Here is an 11,567-nt window from a genome sequence, read left to right as displayed (position 1 = left end):
AAAAGAGGAATTTCTATTCCCTGCAGAAGGTTTGTGCAGAAGGTGGTTGTCTGTGTGTGCTGCTTGCTGTTTAGTTAACCAGTGTGCCAGGCTACAGTAAGCCCCAGCTTGTGTTGTTTGTTAAGGAATTTTCAGCAAAATTTCTGCTATAAAATATCACCATGGCAAAAAGAAACCTTTCTTGGCAATGTTTTCATTCAGTGAAAACTCTGGAGATGCAGAATCCTGGGTCCAGGAGGAAAAAACCTTGCTAATAAACAGTGTGAAAGAGTCTATTTTCCTTGTGTATAACACGTAGGTTTACCTCTCAACACCTGGATTAGGCAGGGAACTTCATCCTGAGTCTCCTGTCCCTCCTTTGCTCCAGCAAAGCCACATCCAAAGGGATCTTTCTAGCCCAGGGCAAGTGTTTCACAGTTTTCTCTGCTGGAGTGTATCTAACCTGCATAAATACTTAAACACTTGCTGAGAGAGGAGAGTGTTTTGCAAGAGATTGATTTGACAGTGCCGTTGTTCAGGCGTTCACACAGGATGTGGGAAACTGAGGTTCAGGTCCCTGCCTCAATGAATATTGAATTATTTACTGAAAGAGGAGCAGCTGCAGTAGGGAGGAGTAATGCCTCTGGAGTTGGGGCACTTATGGGCATTTTGGAGAGGGCAGAGCAAGAACTCATCCCCAACTATCCCACATTCCTGGTGATTGTCCCAGCCATGGCTGGCTTACTTGCTCTGTTACCTCAGAGGAAACCTTCAGAACTTGCCCCTGTCCCACTGCAAAAGTTTTAAAACCTCTGTGTAGTACAAATTACTCCAGTTCTGGCATTTTTCAGCTTTTCAGATCCCTGTTTTTCAGTGTAAATATTCTTTTACTCTGTACAAATAATTAAAATGCAAATTAAAAGATTTCTGTCTTCCCTGTGACCTCTCAAGGAGGCAGTCTGAACGGTTTGCTGTATTTTCAGCCTGGATTCCAGGGCCTACTGGTCTGGGCTTCTGAGTACTCCTGTGGCTGGGGGAAAAAAAAATTAAAAAAATAAAATTAATGGGGTTTATATTTGGTTTGGACAGTCATAAGGCTTGAGGTCAGGCTTACAGGAGCAATTTCCATAGACTAACACTCCCAAGCTCTATCTTATAAAGTTCTTAAGGATTTGTAAAAATAAAAAGGAGTTGTAAAAATAAAACACCTACTGTAAAGAAACATGAATATTATGTTCTCAGGCCTCACCACAGAGGTCTTGGCTTATCAACTACAGGCACTCTTCAAGGAGTCCAGGAGCTTGGGCTCACTGTTCCACAAGAAGTCCACTTGCAGAGGTAGGAGTGGACATTATGTGGCAGATGGGGTGAACTTTTGAGTTTCATGGTGTCTCTGGACTTTCTTCCCAATCCTTTACTCTCCTTCAGTTTGTCACCCCCTTTTTATGCTTGCTGTTTGCTCCAGGTCAGAGAATTTATGATGTGAAATCTCAAAGCTTCATTCTTGCTTATGTTCACACAGCCATCCCAGGTAGTTTTTGCTTGGCCACTGTAGTCCTCAGTGTGACTTCAAGCCTGTCAGATCTCACTTTTCTGCTCGTTCCCACAAATACAGGTGTCCCTGGCTGCTGGCTTCAGTAAACACTGGTTCTCTTCAAAGCTTCCACCAGCTAAATGCCTTCAAAACCATAAAATTCTTAGAGCAAATGGGTTGTGCATATTCCTATCACTGCTTCCTCATCTGCCAGCTTGCTGAAATCATCTTTAACTTAGCAAGGAATGTAAAATTGAAGTGTTGCTATCCATCAGGCAGGGATGGATCTCTTGGCAGAAAGGGATAACTCTGCTTCGAGGCAGGGAAGGGACATGGGTGACATGAGCACCCAAACTTCCCGCCTGGTCAGTGTCTGGGGCAGCTCTGTGCTCAAAGGAGTTAAAGAAGGGCCCAGATCTGATAGACTGCTCCTAAACAGGAGATGACTGCCTGCAGACTGGAGTTAGGACTAGTTAGGAAAGGTCAGTTCCATGCCAGTTCTTTCCTAGCACAGGCAGTGACATTCCAGCTCCCAGGGATGCTCCCAGACACACACAAGTTTAACGTAACAGACACAGCCTGGTTGCAAAACCCAGCAGGATGGAGGGCCTGGCTTTTATCTTACTGAATTGAGAAAACCTCCAGCTTGTGGGGAAGGGTAAGATATGTCCTATTTTGTTGCTTTGTGAAAGACCATTTAGCAATAAACATGTAGCAGAGGAGGTAAAATTTGTTGCACAATCCATCACCCTGACCTTTGCAGGAAATAAAGCTCTGCTTTGGAGCTCATCAACAACAACTCATGGCATGATTTACTGCTGGGGCTCCCTAATTTTATGCTAATGCAACTCTATTGATTTCTGCAGATTTGCAGTGGTATTACACGGGAGGAACATGAAAATAAACAGAGCACTCAGTGTGATGAAGGGACTTGTGTGTGACAGAGAGCTTGCCTGTGTTTTACAATTTTATCATCTGGCCTAATGAAAGCCTCTACTTCTCCATGCACTTCTCAATGTCATCAGTCCAAGCATGGTGCTAGTTTAAAACAGTGATAAATTACCTTATCTTACTGCTGCCTGGATCTAAAGCTATTTGTGAATTACTGTCAGTAGGTAAAGAGAAAAAATAAAAAGAAGAAGTTAAAATCAATTCAGCAAATGCCCCTAAGTTGTACAAACAAAGGAAAATTTGTAAATGACCTGTGCTCAGCATATCTGTCACCAACAGGGATGACAATGTTTGGCAGTATTTTTCCAGTTGATTTGTAACCACTCTGGAGAGTAGTGAAAGTTGGCTGAAATTCTTGAGCTGCCACTTATTTTTCTATTTGTTTGTTGAGGTATTTTGTCTCTGCACTGAGCACAACTGTTCTCCTTTGGGCTGCTTCTCTGACTTTTGGTTTGTGCTGCAGAAGGAAAAACACAAATCCCTTCACAGCTGCTATTCTGGCTTATCAAACACTTGCTTAAAACACATTAGAGTCAAAGAAAGGCTGCTGTGCAGCAGACACAGGATAACAGGGTGAAAAGATGATGTAAAAACAACTCCTTTGCAAAGCGAAGTTTAGAAAGAACAGTTTAATGTGAAGCAGAAAAAGACATACACATTAATTTAACTATATGACTGGGAATAAAGAGCACAAAGATTCTTCTTACTAGGGAAAAGTAAATCCATGGGACCTCCTCAGGTGGAAGAGTATACTCATTACATTTCTGGCAGTGGATTCTCAGTAGGATAGAGAAAGGGTGTCTAATTTTTTAAGAGAACAAACTTTGTACCTCACACTTTGTTCAGAAGCTTGCTTTGGTCTCAGTGTCTGGCTGCATGGATTCTTTTCCACCACAAGCTCCTGTGTACACCTTCTTTCAGGATGATGCCTGTCAAAACAAAGTCATGAATTCAACCACTGGCACTTACCTCTCTCAATCGTCTTACCCCTAATGCAAACTAGAAATTAAAAAAAGAAATTAAAACTGTGCTTTTTTTTTTTTTTTAATAGGAAGTTTCTGGATTTTGGCAGAATATGGAATAGGGAATATGGCTAGGGCAAAATGATTATCCAAAGAGCAGAAAGAGGAGTTAGTTTAATGCTATAGGGAGAGAATAATAGTACTACTAAATTTCTAGGAAATAATAGGAAAACAGTAAAACCATTTCCATGCAAGCTCAGAAGACCAAACAGGAAAATGAACTAGAGTTACTGAATTTCATTGACCAAGGCCAAAATCTGAGATTCCAACAGGAGAAAGTTCATTCAGGGTGGTAAGGAATTGACCCACAGTTCCAGAAGCTGTTTGGATTCAGCTGACAGCAGCTCATTCATTCATTATCGGGTACAAAAAGGAATATTTTCCTTACCCTGCATCCATCAGCTCAGCCTCAAACAGCTGCCAAAGACTCATGAGGTACAGGCATGGCTACCTAAAATCAGGGAAGAATTCAGGACACAAGGGAGAAGAGTTTTACTTAGGTTCCCATCCTAGCTCCCAGTTAGCCTTAGAACCTGCTGCAAAAGACCTTATCTCTTGCCTTTCACCCAAGGTGCTGCCTGTGGAATATTTAGTCCCACAGCTGGGTTGGTCCTCTAGTACACACACACTCTCTTGGTGCACTTCCAAAGGTTTTCTGGTCTGCTAGAGCATGAGGGGGAAGTAAATAGCACACACAAACTGCCTTCTCATTGCAAGAAGAGAAGATCAGACTCTCAGACTACAACAGCAGAGTGTGGCCAGTCCCCTGAAGCCAAACATCACCTCAGTCAAGCTGGGCTCACTGCTTGCTGCTCTCCAGCATTATCAGGGAATATTATCACTCATATCAGCCCCAAATCCTTCAAATTCCACTGCAAGATGTGGCAGATTTGGCACCCACCAAAGTAAAATGAACCCCAAATCTCTACTGCTGAGGGCTGTAACAGGAGTTGGGGTGTGGAACTGCCCTTTTTCTCTGGCTGGGAGGGAAGGAGTGATGAGCACAGGGGAGCAGCTGCAGGAATCCCAAGCTGTGCTTTCCATTTCTTATTCTGCTTGGGAAACTGGGAGATGGTAGGAGTGAGTCTGAGGGGTGGGGGAGCAAAAGGATTAGGAACAGGAGACCTCTAGTGTAGGTGTGGGAAGCCCAGGCGCTGTGCAGCTGTGAATCCAGGGCTGACAGCAGGCACAGAAGGACTGTTACGTTTCCACTCTGCCTGGAATTACCTCACTACCAGCAACTCTTCCACAAAAGCTCTTTCACACCTTCTACCAATGTGTAAAAGTAAACAAACTCCCACTATGGGTAAAAAAGCTCTGCCAGTGTAAGAAACATCTAGCAGGTTTTTTTTTTTAAGCTGAGGAAAAGTCCACAAAGATTGTGCTGGCTTGTTAAGCTGTATGGGCATGAGGATTTTGTGACCTGCTCTCACTTTTCATAGGACTTATCCTGACTTCCCATAGGTTTGCACAGGTATATTGCAAAATATCCCTTTTACTCCCTTCGAAGAGAAACATTTTTTCTTCAGTATTTGCTCTACAGTGGGTTGAGCTCATCTTTTGTGTCCCTGCAAAACTGAATGGAGAATTACATGGGATCACATTTGGGTATCTGTGCGATTTGGTGGGTACAGAGGCATATCCATAGGGTGAACCAAATTCCATTGTTTCTTTGATTCATTTCCAACCACCGAGGGTAAGGCAGTTAAACATGTAAACTTGACTGGGATTTTAATCCAAGTTTTCCACAGAAAATTTCCATGGCTTAAAATCATGTATTTCTCCAAACAGTAACATAATAATAAAGTACAATACATGCCCCCACCACAAAGGAAAACCAAAATCTACAAAACCCTGTGTGTTTTCAACAATTCAAATGCTGGGAGCCCTTGGATCCAAAGCAAGCAGGATGTAATTTGATTTGCCTCCTGTTCTTCAGGGCATTTCTGTCTAGTGTAAGAGCTCAGTGGGAATAAGAACATGAAATGACCTGAGAGAAAGCTGAGTGCATCAAGGTCTACATATATTTCAAAAAGTGGTAGAGAAACTGTTGCCATAAAAAAGTTAATCTGCCTTGCAGCTGGAGAAGAAAACAAGGGATAAAGATTTTCTCATAACTCCAAGGTCCTTCGCTACATAGGCAGCTCAGGCTGATGCTGAACAGGGCTAAAGGGCTTGGCGAAGGCATGCACAGGGACACCACCTGCACCACATGATTGTTGTATCACTGCTACTCTGCACTTCAGAAAATCATAAAATCACAGAATGATTTGGACTGGAAGCAATCTTAAAGATCATCCAATTCCATGCCCCTGCCATGGGACAACTTCCACTAGCCCAGGTTGCTCGGAGCCTCATCCAACCTGGTCTTGGACACTGCCAGGGATGGGGCAGCCACAGCTGCTCTGGGCAACCTGTGCCAGGGCCTCACCATCCTCACAGCGAAGAATTTCTTCCCAATATCCAATCTAAACCTGCTCTCTGACGCTGTAAAATCATTCCCCCCTATCCTGTCACTCCAGACCCTTGTCAAGAGAGAGCTCCCTCTTTTTTGAAGGTTCCCTTCAGGCACTGGAAGGCCACAAAGAGGTCACCCAAAGCCTTCTCTTCTCCAGGCTGAGCACTCCCACTTCTCTCAGCCTTTCCTCCCAGCAGAGCTGCTCCATCCCTCTGATCCCCTTGGTGGCCCTGCTCTGGCCTGGCTCCAGCAGCTCCCTGTCCTTCTGGTGCTGGGCCCAGGGCTGGATGCAGTGCTGCAGGGGAGGCTGAGCAGAGCGGGGCAGAGGGGCAGAATCCCCCCCACTCAGAGTATCTGCACATTACTCCTACTGATGGTCTATGTAGTGTTAAATGTGGGCTTGGGAGTAATCTACATGAGCTCCTCAGACCTGTGTGGCAGCAGAAGTCTCTCAAGAGAGGATCAGCCATTGCTTTGTGAAGGCCTGACAGGTGCTGACAAAGGCACTCCATGGAGCCAGGGCCTTGCTTTCTCCAACAGTCAAGCTAAAGGCAAGATACATAAAATCACTGCTTCTAATAGGAGAGGTAAGCTCCAGAAACAGAAAGTAGAGCCACGCTCCCAAAGACTTTGCCAATATTCTTGGAAAGCAATTCTGACATAAACCCGCTCACCAGTACAAAGAATAAGAACTGCTTCTTTGGAGGGGAAGAGACACCTTCATTTGTCAGAGAGGAGCAGAAAGGGTAGAAACTGTTTAAGAAAATACCTTTCTTGCATTTCAGGACACTGGAGAATACTGGAGCTGTGACAGTGTTTCGGGTCTTGAAGCGCGGGTGTAAGGAAAAGAAAGAAAAGTTTGCTTCATCTAGATGTGGAGTGGAGAATGATTACTTGTCCCCTCTGCCTTCCTATGTCACACAGATGCAGGCAGTGGGAAGAGTTTTGCTGAGGGAACTCTCAGTGCCACCGTGTTTGCCTCAGAGTAGATGTGTGCAGGTGTTTTAGAACTGTGCCTGTCTGAAGGGGATAAACAACTGAGCTGTTTCCACTGGTTTAAGAGCAGGCAAATTTCATAACTTGCACCTTGCAAACAAAGATATGAGACCAAACGGAAGAAGTTCCAGTTCCGTTAACAGAGGATGCACCACGCATTCACACTTTACCGTTCCCTCTGTCTCTGCTGACTTGGAAAAAACAGTAGCTAGGCAAAGTGTGGCTTCACCTGGAGACACTGCTCCATGGTCCTTTCCATCCTGTGGATTAAATTTCCTTGTGAAGCCATCATAGGATTGCACAGGCCTTTGCTAGGACTGCAGCATTCGCGTGTGAACTGAGGAAGATGTCATCACTGAAACAATTATAATGGTCATTTTTGTATCCTCAGGGAGAGACAAGGCATGTTTAATATGGCACCTGGCTGTGCCTTGGCAGCCTGCAGGTACATCCCTGTCCAGGGGGCACCAGGCCCAGCATGGCCAGCCAGGCCCGGAGTGGGAATTGTCCCACTCTGCTCTGGGCTGGGGCAGCTTTGGGTGCCACAATAGTAGGAAGATCTAAAGCAATTACAGAGCTAGGTCAGGGGAGGGTTAGGCTGGATTTCAGGAAGAGATTCTTCCCCCAGAGGGTGGCTGGACACTGAACAGGCTCCCCCAGGCTGTGGTCACAGCACAAAGCCAGACAGAGCTCAGGAAGTGTTTGGACAGCACTCTCAGGGCACATGGTAATTCTTGGGCTGTCCTGTGCAGAGCCAGGAGTTGGACTGGATGATCCTTGTAGTTCCTTTTCAGTTCAGGACATTCTATGATTCTATGAAACTTCTCACAGTAAATCTTCAGCAAGTTACAACATATAATCAGTCCTCCATTTCCATTTATAGCCTAATTCCCTTGATCTTTCTAGCACTAAGTGGTTACCACTGTGTCATGCAGGCCCAGATGACAGCAGTTCTTCCAGGCAAGAGAAAGGTGCTGTCAGAACAGGAAGAAGACTTTGGCTTCTCCAAAGGCTACAATGAGTTAAGCAGGTGCAGCATTCCCATTTCCACACACAGATGGGAAGATGGAGCCAATTCCATGCAGATGGTAAGCTGTGTAAAAAAGAAATTCCTGTTCTGCATCAGCCTACTGATGTGCCTCCTCCCAGAGGGCATCTGCAGCCTGAGTGCTGCCAGTTTCCATCCTGGGCACTTCCCTGCTTCCACCAGCACTGCTTGTACAAACAGGGAGAAGGCACCGCATCCCACCATCCCTCCTCTGCTCCTTCAGGCCCAGGAAAGCAGGAAATCTACACATTTATCACTCAGAAAAGCACTTTGGTGACAGTGGAAAATATTACACACAGCCATAAAAATAGTCGTGTCTCCTACCCAACAACAGCATTATTTCAATGTGATGGATGGCTTAAACCAAATAAAGTCAGTTTCAGAGGCAAGCCTTGACCTTCAGGGCTCTGTATTAGATATGTAAAGCTTCATCCACCAGGGCTCTCAAGCAGTTGTTTAAACATGAAGAATCTTAATGAAGTCAGCAATGCTCCTGATGTGTTTCAACCACTCTTTGCTGGATCCATGCCCATAAAACAGCTCTGCTGCCCTTAACTGGAGACGCTTAATGGTGCAGGTGCCACACAGTGGAAGTGGTCACCATTCCTGTCAGCCAGAGGGAGATGAGGGCATGTTTTAGGCCAGGTTCAAATAATACTGGTTTTTCATCAGTTTTAGCAGGGCTACTTCCACTCCAAATAAGACCAGCATCAAAGTTGTACCTCCTCCCAAAAGCTTAGTTATTGTTGGTGTATTATTTACATATTTAGCCAAGAGAAATTCACAGTGCAGAGTCTATTTTAGCACTAGTCTTGGAAGGGGTCTGCTATAGCTGGCATTATTATATATGTGAAATTCCAGGTGCACATCTGACCAAAGTACCAACAAGTATTCTCAATCTCCATGGAATGTCTACTAGTGGTCTTCCAAAACATCTTCCTCAGACTGCCTGTGTAGCTCATTCTTCCTTCTATTCATTCTTCCATCTCTGACCAGTGAAAACATGGACACCATTATATTTACCCAAGTTCATTTGCCATCTCAGCTGGGGAGAGGCTGAGATGCCAATCAGGCCTGTGACAGTGCCTATATTGCAGGCAGGCTGTATGGGTTGGGTCTGCAGAACAGGAAATCCAGGCAGTGCTGGCTCCTGCAGCCCAGTGACAGAGCTGATCACCAGCCAACACTGCTTCAGACAAGGAGATCTCTCTTGTCTCCATTGGCCATCATTGGGATCTCCATGATTCAGAGCAGTTGCTTAATCATGGACATCTGATGCCATCTGAGGCTGACAAGGATATTCCTGCTCTGACTTTCAGTTCCTGCTGCAGAAGAGTGCCACACTCCATGCTGTAATTCCCCAAGTACCTCTGGGATACCCTACGAAGCTGACTGCTTATTTATTTCAGACGTTGTTGCTCTAGAAGAGCTGGTGGTATCAAGGACCAGAGGTTTTTGCTCTGTCCTCTCAAGAGAGAGGGACCTAGTGGGACACATTTACCACTGACATTGACACATGTAAGAGTTGTGTTTGTTTTGAAACCAAAAATCCTGTACAAAGAGCCGCATTGCTTATGAGAGTTATTAGTCAAGGTAGTTTTAAACCTTGTGAATTAAATACTCTATTATAAAAAAATAAAGCCTAGTGGTCAGAGAGTTGAAAGAAGCAGGATATTCAGTTATTCAAAACAACAAAAGGAAGTCCATTTTAAAGGTATTGATGAGACTATTTCTCCCAGACCACCAAGCATCTGAGACATTCAGATATCCAGAATAGAATACACTGCAATTGATTTACCTGATCTATGCAGGCTAACATAACTGGAGTTTTAAGTAATAATTTATTGATAGACACCTATTTCTGTGCACTATATAATCCTGTGAGATTGTGGCATATTTCTTCAGACACAAGGGGTCAGACAGTTAAGAAAATCTGAGAGCAGAGAGGATGCAAACACAACGATTTTTTTATGTGATTTTTGCAAAGCAATATAGAAAACACCAAAATAACAAGATCATTGCTTTTGTACAACAGAACAGTGCAGTCACTATTCCTGGGTGTAGGACTGACCTCTGCAAAGAATTTTCCATTTGCTGTTTCTCTAGTGGAAAATGGCTACTCTGCTGCCATAAGCAAGAAGTGCTGTGTGAATTCAGCTGCTGATGTGTTGTCTCTGAATCTGTTCACAGCTGGTGAGGGTTGGCAGAGCAGACTTCTGTGGGTCAGGCAGGCATTCTCTTTTCCACACAGCGCTGGAATGCTGCTGTGCAGAGGTGGCTGCGTGGGTTGGCAATTGTGGTGCTGTTGACTCTGATCTGTCCACAATGGCATCTTTGTACACAGCTGTGAAGAGAGCCCTTGTCAGGCTCATTACCATCTGGGCAGAGTCATTCGCAGAGCAGAGCCAGCCTGGCTGAATGGACAGACTGCAGGAGGAGATGTTGGGGAGCAGTGCTGTGGAAAGAGACCTGGGGGTCCTGGTTGATGGCCAGTTGGACATGGGCCAGCAGTGCCCTGGAGCCAGGAGGGACAGCCCTGTCCTGGGGCACCAGACCCAGCACGGCCAGCCAGGCCAGGGAGGGGATTGTCCCACTCTGCTCTGGGCTGGGGCAGCCTCACCTCCAGTGCCAGGGCAGTTTTGGGTGCCACAACATAAGAAAGATCTAGAGCTGATAGAGGGTGTCCAAAGGAGGACCACCAGGATGGGGAAGGACCTGGAGGGGAAGTCACATGAAAAGCAGCTGAGGGCATTTGTTCTGTTCAGCTGGAGAAGAGCAGACTGAGGTCAGAGCTCACAGGAGTTCTGCAGCTTCCTCATGAGGGGAAGAGGAGGGGCAGGCCCTGATCTCTGCTCTGTGTGACCAGGGACTGGACCCGAGGGAATGGCTGGAGCTGTGTCAGGGGAGGGTTAGGTTGGATATCAGGGAAAGGTTCTTTCCCAGAGGGTGGTGGGGCACTGAACAGGCTCCCCAGGAATGGTCATGGTCTCAAGGCTGCCAGAGCTCCAGGAGCATTTGGACAATGCTCTCAGGCACAGGGTGGGATTGTTGAGGTGTCTGTGCAGGGTCAGGAGTTGGACTCAATGATCCTTGTGGGTCCTTTCCAACTCAGGATATCCTATGATTCCGTGGCCATGTCAACTTCAGGGAACACTAACTGGGAACAAGCTGATTTTATGACAACGTAGCACAAATGGGTGGGTTACAAATTGCAGGAGAAGGGGGCTGATCATATATCCCAAAAAGCTAATGATACGCAAGGAGAAGGCCAGCCATCCCACAGCCTGGTCAAGGTGAAGACAGGTAGGAAGGTGGGTGCCTTCTTACTTGAAACTAAAACCCAGGCAAAACTGATCTCTGCTTAGGTTTGATTACCAGCACGAATCTCAGGTTGGGTTCATCAAAGTTCCAGGATGGGATCTGAGTATTGAGTGAAATCAGCACTCAGATTTCCAGAAGGTCCAAGTCATGCTTAGACTCAAGCTCACCTCTCAGGCTGGGGATCTACAGTTGCAGAAAGGAAGGTGATGAACCTAAGTGGTTTTAGCTGGAAACCACTCCAAACTAAGATCTGGAAAA

The 11,567-nt window shown here is 45.6% G+C and overlaps 1 protein-coding gene across 4 annotated transcripts in view; it reads right to left on the bottom strand.

Annotated features, from left to right (window-relative positions):
* Nucleotides 1–900: 900 nt before the first annotated feature.
* Nucleotides 901–11,567, bottom strand: part of LOC121347849 (potassium voltage-gated channel subfamily A member 6-like) — a 58,086-nt gene continuing 47,419 nt past the window's right edge. For 3 of the 4 annotated variants that reach the window (XM_041426794.1, XM_041426799.1, XM_041426801.1), the window contains 2 exons: nucleotides 3,875–3,937; nucleotides 3,263–3,393 (listed from right to left, as the gene is read on the bottom strand). The gene's annotated coding sequence lies outside the window, so the exon portion shown is untranslated. Of the gene's footprint in view, nucleotides 1,010–3,262; nucleotides 3,394–3,874; nucleotides 3,938–11,567 lie in introns of those variants that run through there. The other variant, XM_041426796.1, reaches the window with a different exon arrangement.

This window comes from Onychostruthus taczanowskii, unplaced genomic scaffold (genome assembly GCF_017590055.1).
Source record: "Onychostruthus taczanowskii isolate IOZ18803 unplaced genomic scaffold, ASM1759005v1 scaffold95, whole genome shotgun sequence".
In the NCBI taxonomy this organism is placed as follows: domain Eukaryota; kingdom Metazoa; phylum Chordata; class Aves; order Passeriformes; family Passeridae; genus Onychostruthus; species Onychostruthus taczanowskii.
The sequence above is the reverse complement of the archived record's forward strand: the minus strand, read 5'-3'. Positions and strand labels throughout refer to the sequence as shown.